The sequence below is a fragment of the Cyprinus carpio genome, chromosome B25 (assembly GCF_018340385.1).
Source record: "Cyprinus carpio isolate SPL01 chromosome B25, ASM1834038v1, whole genome shotgun sequence".
Classification (NCBI taxonomy): Eukaryota; Metazoa; Chordata; class Actinopteri; order Cypriniformes; family Cyprinidae; genus Cyprinus; species Cyprinus carpio.
The window spans coordinates 4,068,197-4,080,628 of record NC_056621.1 but is presented as its reverse complement, the minus strand read 5'-3'; the positions used below and the strand labels follow the sequence as shown (position 1 = coordinate 4,080,628).

The following is a 12,432-nucleotide window of genomic DNA, read 5'->3' as shown; positions in this document are numbered from 1 at the left end:
CGAATATATATTTAAAACAAATATTTATATAAATAGGCCTATATGAAAAGCATCAGTTGTAAATAATCTTTAACGTTTTTATGAAGATATTTTAACTTTAAAAATCACTTATTTTTAAGCAGAAATTATTTTAATACTTAAATTTGTTCTGCATATTGGTTATCAAACACTTAAATATTTATATGAACTACATATATAGCATCACAGTTTGTTTTTAACTAGTTCAAATATCTAAAAATCATTAAAATAAGATAAATGTACTGACGCAGGACTGCATTAGAGACCGACTTGCTTTTAGACAATGTATCTTTATTATGGGTGCATTTTATCTTAATTGTAAACAAGCTAAAAATATCAGTCAAATAAATCTGCCAGTGCAGTAAGACACTCACATATTCAGAAAATCAATGCATTGTTGGACAAATGTATTTTGTTTGAAGGATTTTTACATATTCTATGGATTTTTTCAGCGTTGATGTTGCAAAGTGTGATGACTAACTGATGAATCTGACTCATTGGTTTATGAGGAGAATGTTTTCATTGATGAAGAGATGCTATCGGACACAACAAGGACGCTCAGGACATTAATTCGCAATGATGCCACAGAAACCGTATTGATTAAGTACTTAAAGGATTGCTTTCCGTATTGGCTCCCAGAAGGAGAACAGAAGAGAAATTAAACTGAGCAAATCAATTTATCTGTGTAAAGTCAGCTAGGACAGCTAGCATGTCCTGTTCAAGCGTCTGTAAAATAATTAACAGACTAGATGCTCTCAGAGAGGAAAAAACTGAATGCAAATGAAGCAAACAAGCACTGCAGAACTGCAGTGTGCACATGTATGTGTGAACAGATTAAGTAAACGTGTGTTCTGCTGTTTTCCTGTTTTCCACACCAGACACACACTGGCTGCTCTTCATGTTTTGAATGCTAATGCCGCCCTGCCGCTCTGAAACAGTAAAGGGCACCGCGGCATTAATCACGGCTTCTCTCCACCCTCCGCGCTAACACCTGCTGCAGTCGCCTCCACCTGCTGAGCGCCGAGGACACCAGGAACCAGACCACTCACACCTGCCCTGCCAAAAACAAGACAAATCTCACAGATAGCCAATAGAAGGTGACAGTAGCATGGCTAGAGCTAACTAAAGGCACTAACAACACTGCAAAGATGGAATATAAAATATTAACTAAAATACATTTATAGTGAATTGTTATGCATAATCTGCCAATAAAACACAACAAGATAGAATGAGATATATTCAGAGAAATCTTGATAGGTAAGTTGTAGCATGTTTTAAGTACAGATGTTTTATTGGCAAGCAAGACAAAGAGACCTGAGAGGTTTAAGGCTTTTCTAATTTTCATAATGCATCTAATGTCTTATGAGGATTATTTGGTTTCAAAACACAAATAAAAATACATTAAAATTCTATATAACATTATAACATTTGTTGTGAAGTTGTGAAGAACAATTATATTAAATATATATCTTTCCATATTATTTATTTATATATATATATATATATATATATATATATATAGATATATATATATATATATATATATATAAATATATATATATACATACATATTGTCTTTCAAAAACTGGGGAAAAAATAATTTTATATATAAATATTTTAATAGAAATAAATAAATTGTGTGTGTGTGTGTGTGTGTGTGTGTGTAATGCAAAAAGTTACAAATAAAAATATGTTGATCTTTACCACTTTATTATGTATGAAGACAACTGTTTGCTGAAAAAAAGCATTACATTAAAAAATATACTTCTAAAATGTAATGTGCCCAAGACAAAATGTGCCTATGAGTATAATATATTGGCCTAATACATAATGTTATAAAAAGTAGTATAGTAGTATAAAAAATATTAATAGAAAATGTTAAAAGTAAAAAAGAAATGTAAAGCATCGCTTGGTAATTGTTTGAGCTAAATTGGTATTAGCTAATTGTGCACTTAAATTTAACAGCTTACAGCTATTCAGCCGAATTCATTACACACCTTTCTATCAATTTGTTCTGACAAAGTTTAACTCTGAGTTCTTGTCATAATTTATTACCATTTTCTAAACTATAGCGAATAAACTGTGATAATGTGAGACTTGTTGAAGGAGTCTGAATACATTTGGGTTTGACTGTAACTCCATATATCTGTGAGCGTTATGCTGAGTGAGGGATATGTTTGTGTGCTGACTAACAGACGGTTTAGCAGGGAAATGGATATTGTTTTTATTGTTTTGCATGAAGGTGGGTGGCTCTGCAGCACAGGGAATTCACGAGGCCATCAGACTTCATGACAGTGAAGTATACTGCTGACTAAACACAAGAGGTTAAACTACCACTTCAACGTTTATGAGATGCCAAAACTAATTTATGTGTTCAGCGTCCGTCTGGGTATCTTGGGACATAACGGCAGACAACTGACATTTAATTGTTTGATTAAAATTGTCAGATTGCTAGGGACAAGTTAGTAGTCGCTGTATAGGCATGTCGCAGTGTCTCTACTAAATTCTACACCCTTGTTGCCAGAAGTGAAGCAGCTCTATTGTGTGCAGATAGAGAACGACTCTCTACTGCAGGTGAAGACTATTTATGTTAATAATAGACGAACTAGAAACTCCCCTGAACACCTGAGGGGAGCACGATAAAGTCAAAACTGCAAAGTGTTCGTCGTTTCTTTCCTGACCTTCCATTAACGTCGTGCTTTTGCAAAAAGAACGCAACCCGTGGAGATTCCATTATAAAGCAATTTACTTTACCTGCCGAGTGCTGCTGGCAAATTACTACCCAGAAACTCTGTCATGCGAGACGACGTGTCTTAATTAAGCTGACAAAACACAAAACACACTTATGATGTCTAACTGTATGACAAGAAGTTAGGATGGTCTGCCTTAGCTTTAACAGCTCTCGTCAGCTTTCACAGTTATCCAGATGGCCAATCAAATCAAAGGAAGCGGGGCTTTATTATGATTTTCAGTGTGATGCTTCAGTTTTTAATGGCGAAAGAGTATGAGGTAAGATATAACATGTAGCTAAACATAATATTTGTGATCCTGGACCACGAAACCAGTCTTAAGTCGCTGGGGTATATTTGTAGCAATAACCAACAATACACTGTATGTGTCAAAATTATACATTTTTCTTTTATGGCAAAAATCATTAGGATATTAAATAAAGATCATGTTCCATTAAGATATTTTGTACATTTCCTACTGTAAATATATCAAAACTTAATTTTTGATTAGTAATATGCATTGCTAAGAACTTCATTTGGACAACTTTAAAGGCGATTTTCTCAATATTTAGATTTTTCTGTACCCTCAGATTCCAGATATTCAAATAGTTGTGTCTCAGACAAATATTGTCAGATCCTAACAAACCATACATCAATGGAAAGCTCAGATTTCAGATGATGTATAAACCCTTATTAAAGTTAAAATAGGTCCATTTGATAACTGGTTATAACTACAATAGAAACAGTGATATCCTGTGATGCAAACTAATCAACATTTTCTCAAACTTCACTTGAATTTAAAATAGAACGATCCATTTACGAGATTCATGTATTCAGTTGAATGTGATGAGACAAGAAACGCTGTTTTGTGTTTTTAATTCATGTACACATCCAGCAAACACAGAACGTTCCGTAACTTTGCACTTTTTATTTTATTTTTTATTTTTTGAGAACGTTCTCCAAACGTATAGGTAAGAGGAAGTTTGGATGAAGAAACGTTTCCTGACTAACCAACAGTAAACATTAGAATCTTCTGGGAATGGAATGGAATATTCTTCTAAGCTATTTGTATTTAAAAATCAAAACGAATAATTCAAATTGATTACAAAAAGTTTTCATTTGCTTTTCAATCCTATTAAATTCCTTTAAAGACCATTGCAATACACATAACCTAAATTCTACAGCTGTATGATTGCGAGACTCTCTGCTTACGTAATAAGGCTTCTTTTAGCTGCTTTACAGTCCATTTTGGGACTGAACATACAGAAATGTTAGTCCGCTCCAGAAGCGCAGTAAGCGTGAGATTTTAACAGGAGAAGAAAGCAGTGAAGTCAGTTGTGGCCCGCTCTGACGTCAGCGCTTACTGACACCTCGGCTAAAAATCTAGGTCATATTTAAATCTTTGAAATCTACGTCATCCAGAGCAAATATGGATTACTTAAAATTTTGCTTCCCGTCTCTCTCCACCAGAGGTTTTCGGCCTCCTCCCCAGCTCCCTTAGGTGTGCTATGCCTAAAAATATCCGCTGCACTTCAAAGAGATGTTAAGTGTCTTCCAGCTACATCCAGAAACATGCGAGACAGACACAGAGAGGAAACTGATAGCTGCCGGCTCTTTAATGGTTTGACAAAAGCACAAAATGGAAAAATGGGCCCTGATTAAACTGTAAACTTTTTGCAAACTGTAATACGTTTTTAGACAACTTGATTAACATTCATAAACTATACTACCAATAAACACACTTGCTGTGCAGAATATGATTAAAAGTAGCAATATGATTAAACAATTATTATTAGATTGTTATTTTTATTATTATTATTAAACAACTAAATAGTAATATTACTACTACTAATAATAGTTTGGTTTATTCTCTTAATATTAAAAAACAAAAAATGGCTTATTTTATATTAATTTATTCGGTTATTAATTTATTAGCTGGTTCATTTTATTAATATTATTTAAAAAAACATATTTTATATTTCTTTATTAATTTATTTATTGTTAATAAAAATAATAAAAACAAAGTTTAGTTGAATAATAATAATAATAATAATAATACATAATATGATAAAGGGGTAGAATATGATGATAAAAACATTATTATTATTTTATTTATTTTTTTATTCATTATTATTATTATTATCTGTTTAACTGATTAATATTAATAATTGCAACAGTGTCTCATTTATAATAAATAATAATTCTAACAATTAATATAGTTTATTAGCCTAAATGTATATCGGATGTTGACACACAAATACATAATTAAACTTCAAATGTGTGTCATCCATTCAAACTTGAGATTAATAATGGCTGAATCCCACATCTAGACATGTCTAGGTCACATTAAACCCCCAAATTAACAAATTAAAAAGTTTTCATGAAAAAATTAAGTCTATTTTTACAAGGACATTCTCTGCAGGTTTCATCAGATTCACGCAACCAGCATCGTATTGATTTGTGAGTGTGTTCCTCTCTATTTTAAGCTGTTCTCTTCACCTTCACAGTGCCCTGTTCTCTTGTTTATGTCACAGGGAGATTAAATGTTCTTACACAGCGAGAGTGCTTGCATATAATTCACACTATGGTTTGTATTTGTCATTAGCGGAACGAGACAAACGGCAGAAGTGACTGATAAGTGCGTGCTAATGAGTGGAAAAACCTTTCAGGAAAGAAACAGGATGTGCCACGGTGATGACATCAGAGCATCCGGTCCGCTGGCATCAAACACACATTAGCAGCAAACCGCCGAGTTTAGTAAATGTGTTCATGACTAATCTGAGCCGCGTGTCTGACACAGAGACAACGTGTGAATTTATAAGAACCAGAAACTGAACATGGTCCTAGTCTTGCGTAGCCAGACATTTGACCTTTTACAGCTCATTCTGCTTTTTTAAACGGTTATACAATTGCCCATTAAGGAGTCACACATAAAAAAATTAACAAGGCAAACAAATGGAAAACAGGATAAAATGTAGGTGCAACCGAACAGATTTAAGACTTTACTCAAGAAACTCACTTTACTCACAAGCCAACAAGTTTGGAAAATCTGCTTCTTCTGATTGGGATCATTTCCACTTAAAAAAAAAAAGGTTTTTGTTTTGTAAACTTTTTTTTTTTTTTTTTTACTCGATTTTACCATAATTATAGACCACCACAGAAAAATGCATTCAAAATATATGTGCATGGATGTTAGCATACATATAGGGAAAAATTGTAATTCAAAATTGTCCATGTTCCAAGAGTAAATAAAAACTTTTCAAAAAAGGGAAAGCTTTGAAATTTTGGCATCTAACGATAAGTTCTCACCAAGGTTATTATAGTTAAGTAAAACATTTCCTTACTTTAAACTAAATAATAATCACATTAATAATAATAATAATAATAATAATAACATTAACTGAAATAAAATAAAATTAAAAAAAAACCTTTTTATGTCAGCTAGTTGACAACATTTCTCATTTTGATTTAGTTTAATTTAAAGTGTATAAAAAAATGTAAACTAAAATATAATATATGATTCCAGATTCACGTTTGGAAAACAGTTTGGAAACAGTCATTATAATAGCAACTCTGTGATGCCATTTGGTGAAGCTTGTGGTGCAGAAATCACCTTTTATTAGATAAAATGATGTTTTTTTAGATGTTGTATTCTCTTGTGAGCGTCTCGGGATTGAGGCAGAGAATCCAGAACATGCTGGCAGTCTTTCTAGAGCACTTCAAACTAATCAAAGCAATAGATTTTGTGAGCCATCCAAGTAATTTCAGGTTTTACAATGCATATTTGGAGTGTGCCGTAAGGCTGTGTCTGTAACGTTGATCATAGACTGGCAAACTCACCGTGCCGTGCCGATGAGGTCATGTTGTAAAGGGCAGATGGGGGCCGTGGAGTTTGGCAGGTGTAGAATCAGATGGCAGACATGAGGGCGAACTGAAGCCCTGCCAGCACCGAAGATCACAGCCCACAGTTCATCTGTGGAGCCGAGGGCCTGAGATCTGCCGTGAAACCACACATAAAAGGCTGCGTTTATACTGTTGATATCTGGCACAGATCTGATCTGTAAAGAAAGAGAAACACACATCTTATCTGATATCATCTGGATTGGGCCATCGACATACCACAGGCTAATAGTGTAACAGATCTATTTCATATCCAGATGTCACTTAAAAATGCATTTAGTTGCACTGCAGTGCACTGCGCATTGAAAAAATTAAATCAAATCTCATAAACGTATTACAAATTTTCATTACTGCATTACATAGCATTAATAAATAAAAATAATGCTGAATTGTATTAATAAATAAAACAATAAAATAAATAAACTGATAATACAATAATTATAAATATAAATTAATATTACAATTATTAATGTAAATTAATTTGGTCAGATCAAATTTGGTTTTATTTAATTTCATTTAGTCCATATAATAAATTTAATCAAAATAAATAAATCAGTTTCTAAATGTCAAGTAAAAATGTATTTAGTTGGTTGCATTGCTTTGAACTGCACTGACAATTAAATTACAATAACATAATATATTATATATATATATATATATATATATATATATATATATATATATATATATATATATATTTTTTTTTTTTTTTTTTTTTTTTTTAATTTGGGCATGTCAATTTTGGTGTTTTATTTAATTTCAGATTAACCTGTCCCTATATGCCACTTAAAAAAATTAATTGGTTATATTCTATGCATCGCACTGCATTGAAAATAAACTGAAAATGAAATTAAACGTAATATTAAAATACAGATAAATCATTTCAAGCAGATCAATTCTGGGGTGTTGTTTTATCTGTTTTTACATTAACCTGTTTGTAAATGTCACTTACTGAATTAATTTGTTTGGTTGCATTGAATTGCAGAGCACTGACTATAAATTAAATACTAAAAGGAAAACTAAAATAGTTTGGCAATCAATTTTGGATTAACCTGTCCCAAAATGTCACATAAAAATGGATTTGGTTGGTTGGTTCCCATTTGGGAAGATACATTTTGGGGTTTTGTCTAGGAAAACAGATGAAAAAATATAAGAAAATAATTCTCTGCTTTAGGCCTTGCAGTGTAAATGCACCCCGAGAGTCTCAGAGCTTACAGAAGTCTGTCTTGCTTTCACCTAAAATAAATGTTTTTCGATGACTTATTTAAGTCTTAAAAGAGCAACGCAGCACGTCTTAAGATGCACGTGGATTAGAAACGGCAGGCATGAGGTACTTTAGGTTTATTTTGGGTTTGAAACAACTCCAAGTCAGAGCACTATCAGCTCATAAACAAAAGTCTCGCATTTGCAGCGGAAGCGAAAAAGAGGTGATTATATCATTGAGTCTAATAATGAGGACCGCAGTCCATTACAAATAACGTCACACTAGAAACCGAATCCACAGGCAATTAGTTTTGTTCATGCTCAGTATGGATTAAGTGCAATCATGAAAATAAAGATAATTGAACATTTATGTCTGTGCATAATCCCTGTCTCTGCTTTTAACACTTACTGTCTCATGTCATTTACTTTAACAAAACAAGTGCAGAATGTGACAAGGATTTACTCACAGAAACTTTCCTTCTCTCCGTAGATCACAAAACTTCATTTCACGGTTATTAAGTTCATTAAGGCTGTCGTGCTTGAACGGTCTGGAGCGACTTTCAGAGAGGTGAGAGCTGAGATCTAATAAAGTCCAAACAAACGCAAACATCAAGTAAGACGTTTTATGAAAGAAAAAGGACATTATTTAGCTTACGTGGATCATTATTTGGCCGCTAAACTCAATAGCATGTGGTTCAAAATAACTCTTATGGCTAATGGTTTGAACAAATGCCTAACCTTAAAGGGATATTTCACACAAAAATTAACATTTGCTGAAAATGTACTCACTCTCAAGCCATCCAAGATGTGGATTAGTTTGTTTCTTCATCAGATTTGGAGAAATGTAGCATTACAGCACTTTCACAAAAATAGAGAAAATGTGTCCCTCAAAAATAAAATCCAAAAAAACTGATAAAACAAACTTTCTTACAAACACGAAGGTTTTCGCTTCTCAAGATGTTAAATGCTGGACTGGAGTTGTGTGGATTACTTTTGGATTATTGTGATGTTTTTATCAGCTGTTTGGACTCTAGTTCTGACGGCACCCATTCACTTCCATTGGTGAGCAAGTGATGTAATGCTACATTTCTCCAATTCTTTAAGTATTAAACTTTTGGGTTTAGTCTGATCTCAAAAGCAGATAAAAGCAGCAAAGTTATTGTCACGCTACTGAAAACTAAGTTTACTTACCTACTATTGAAACAGTCATCAAAGAACAGTTCATTAAAGCAGCCATGAAGACACACAATAGGCCGTGTTTCGTCTCAATTACCCTTTGAAAAGGAGCAAAGCATCTATTGATGTAAAGGTTATTCAATTACGATCGCTCTGAAAGTACAGATACAAAGACAGGTACAAAAGTGAGAAAAGAAAAGGACAAGAGAAAACTCAAAGGATGAAATAAATCACAGCAGATTTGAAATTAAGATAAAGACAAGACAGGGCATTTGAGGTGACCCTTAAACAGCACATAAAAGTGTGTGTGTGGCTCTGTAATGCTAGTGTCAGTCTCAGATATGCTCGTGGATAACAGACCGTTCACGGACTGACTGATGCATACTGCACAAATCTGTCTGGTTTTACACAGTTTCTGGGAATGAAGATGCACAGGTTTTTATCAGTCTGTCAGGAAACCAAAGACATGTATACAAGTCCCTGGGCCATTACTGTGAGTGTTTCTGAAGAGAAACTGGTTGCTGGATTTGCCAAAGTTGCATCAAATGTTTTTTTATAAGTCTTGTCTGCTTATTCTGGCTTACATGTAACATCTTTTATAGATGAAGCCAGAACAAGCGGAACAGACTCTATGGGTGCTTTATATCTCACTATAAGAAATGTCCTGGTCATATTTTAATTAGGCACATTTTCACCCCAAGTAAACTTCGTTATTGCATTTAATTTAAAATTAAATGTTTTAACTAATTTTAGATTTACCTATCCCCAAATATCACATAAAAATAATTTAGATGGTTACATTGAATTGCCCTGCACATTACTACACTGCAGCACTTTGAAAATAAAATGAAAAATAAAATAATTTCCTCGTTTGCATTGCATTACATTAAATATAAATGTAAAATATGTATATAAAAATCTCATTAGTGCATTGCATAGCATTAGTAAAATAAAATTTCAAACAATAACTAAATTATATTAAATTTTAATTAAATTAACATAAATTAAATAAATTTGGTGTATTTTTTGTTTAAGATTAACCAGTTCCTAAATGTCACTTAAAAATGAATTTGAACTTGAATATAAATTGAAAAAAAAAAAAAGTAATTAATTAATAAATTAAAAAGAAAATAAATAAATAAATAAATAAATTTGGCCAGATCTTGAAGGAATTTTGGAGGTTTGTTAAATCTGATTTCAGATTAAAGGGGTCATATGATGCTATTTCTATTAATCCTTTTTCTTTGGAGTGTTACAAGCTCTTGGTGCATAACGAAGATCTGTAAAGTTGCAAAGACTAAAGTCTCAAATCCAAAGAGATATTCTTTATAAAAGCTACGACTTGTCCACACCCTCCTAAAATGCCTTGTTTAAACACGCCCCCACGTCTACATTACGATGTGGGAAGATTTGCACAACACCGCCCAAATGTTCACGCAAAGAAAGAAGGAGTAACTTTGATTCTCGCTGTAGAATTGTTGTTGCCGCCATGTTGTTGAGATGCTGTGTGTTTTGTTGTGAGCAGTGGGCAGCTATATATCCAGTGCCCGGGGAGCAACTGGGGGTTCAGCCGTGGGTATTGAGGGTGGAAGAGAGTGCTGTTCCTTCACTCACCTCACCTACAACTCCTGCCAGCACCGAGACTCGAACCAGTGACCTTTGGGTTACAAGAACAATTCTCTAACCATTAGGCCACAGCTGCCCCCCATCTTCATTGTACATTATATGGAAAATAATGTTTTTTGAACCTTAAACCACATAAACACATTGCATTACACCAAATACACAAAATAATGTTCTTTTTAGCAACGTCATATGAGACCTTTAACCTATCACTAAACATCATAAAATGAAAAATGAATTTGGTTGATTGAATTGCATTATATTAAATATAAATGTAAAATAAAATAAAATAAATTCTCATTGCAGTATTACATTGCATTGTTAACATAAAATAAAATTATCATTACTACATTGCAAAGTGTTGTATTGCTAAAGAAAATAATTATCATTACTGCATTACATTGCATTGATAAATAAAATAAAATAATATAAACATTTCTGGACATCATTTTAAGTAAATTTAGTTTGCTACACCAAATATTATTATAATTTACTCTTACAATTGTACTTTACAAATAAGCAGACAATTAGTAGAGGTGGGACTTAAATTCCCCTCACAGAGGGTCTGGGTACATGAGGATACACCAGTACTACAACACTTTTACCCAGAATTCACAGTCCTGCTGGAAGACAGAACATTCTCCTCACTTTTTTCATAAAGCTCATCTTCAGTACAAAGCAGCAGATCCCGCATCTCTTTCACCTGCACAGATGCTCTAATTTAACCGCTATTCACAAGGCAAGCTTTCAGTCAAAGGCTTGGACAGACGGGATCCATCTGAAAGCCTGATGCTGCTGTGTCTGTCAGGCAGCAGCAGTCATCTGATATTCAGACCGTGTTAGTATGTGCAGGTACCGGTGCGGGAGAAAGACAGACTGAAGTGTCTGCACCTTTGAAGTCCAGGAGGGAACGCAACCTGCTTTTCCTTTTTTATCCCGACACCCTTTTTCGAACAAGGCTGTTCCAAGGTGAACATAAGTATTTCTACCTTATGTCCAGAATGAAATATCTGCAGCTTAGAATACACTAAATTTTGCCTACTACTGTTTAAAAAATAGCCATTATTTGACAATTCATATTTCAAACAAGTGTATGCTACATTGTTCACTGTTTATAATGTGTGAGTGATGACCAGTAATCAACTTTAAAAACAGGATATTTAGATTTTTTTTTTAATTTTGTGCAAAATAAAACAAAAATATTAATGAAAATTAAATTATATAAAATATACAATAATATTAATATTATACTTTACATATGTGTATTTTTACTTTTATTTAAAAATGTGAAATAATATGTAATGATAAACATATCAAGTGTATGCAATAAATGATCAAACTTAAGATTAAATTAGATATTTTAGATATTTTGAATTTTTAAATCTTAAAATTTGCTATTTCATATACATAAGTTTAATATGCAAGTTTTAGGCTACTATAAAAATAATATCCGTGTTGTGAACTGTTGGCAAAATAATAGATTAAAAAAGCTTTCAATTATTATTATTACTCACAAAAATAAACCACATATTCAAACACTTGAGCAGGCCAAGAACAACATCTCAGCTCATTCATTCTGAGACCGCAGCGGCATCGCTAACATCAGTCATCAATACCGGAACGGGAAAGAGATCAGTCAGCTTGTCAGTACTAAATACTAATGCCCACCACTTCAAGAGCAGAATTATGGAGGCGTGCATCCCGCTTTTGAAAGCCCTGATGAATACAGATGTGTTTCAGCGTGAGAAAGTGGGAGACCTTCTTCTCTGCATTCGATGTTCAC

The 12,432-nt window shown here is 33.2% G+C and overlaps 1 long non-coding RNA gene across 1 annotated transcript; it reads right to left on the bottom strand.

Annotated features, from left to right (window-relative positions):
• Window positions 1–313: 313 nt before the first annotated feature.
• On the bottom strand, window positions 314–9,831 carry LOC109099417. The gene is made up of 4 exons (XR_002019419.2): window positions 9,042–9,831; window positions 8,318–8,432; window positions 6,588–6,805; window positions 314–1,074 (listed from the first exon to the last, which is right to left on the bottom strand). It is a non-coding gene; the product is annotated as an uncharacterized LOC109099417 (long non-coding RNA).
• Window positions 9,832–12,432: the final 2,601 nt, after the last annotated feature.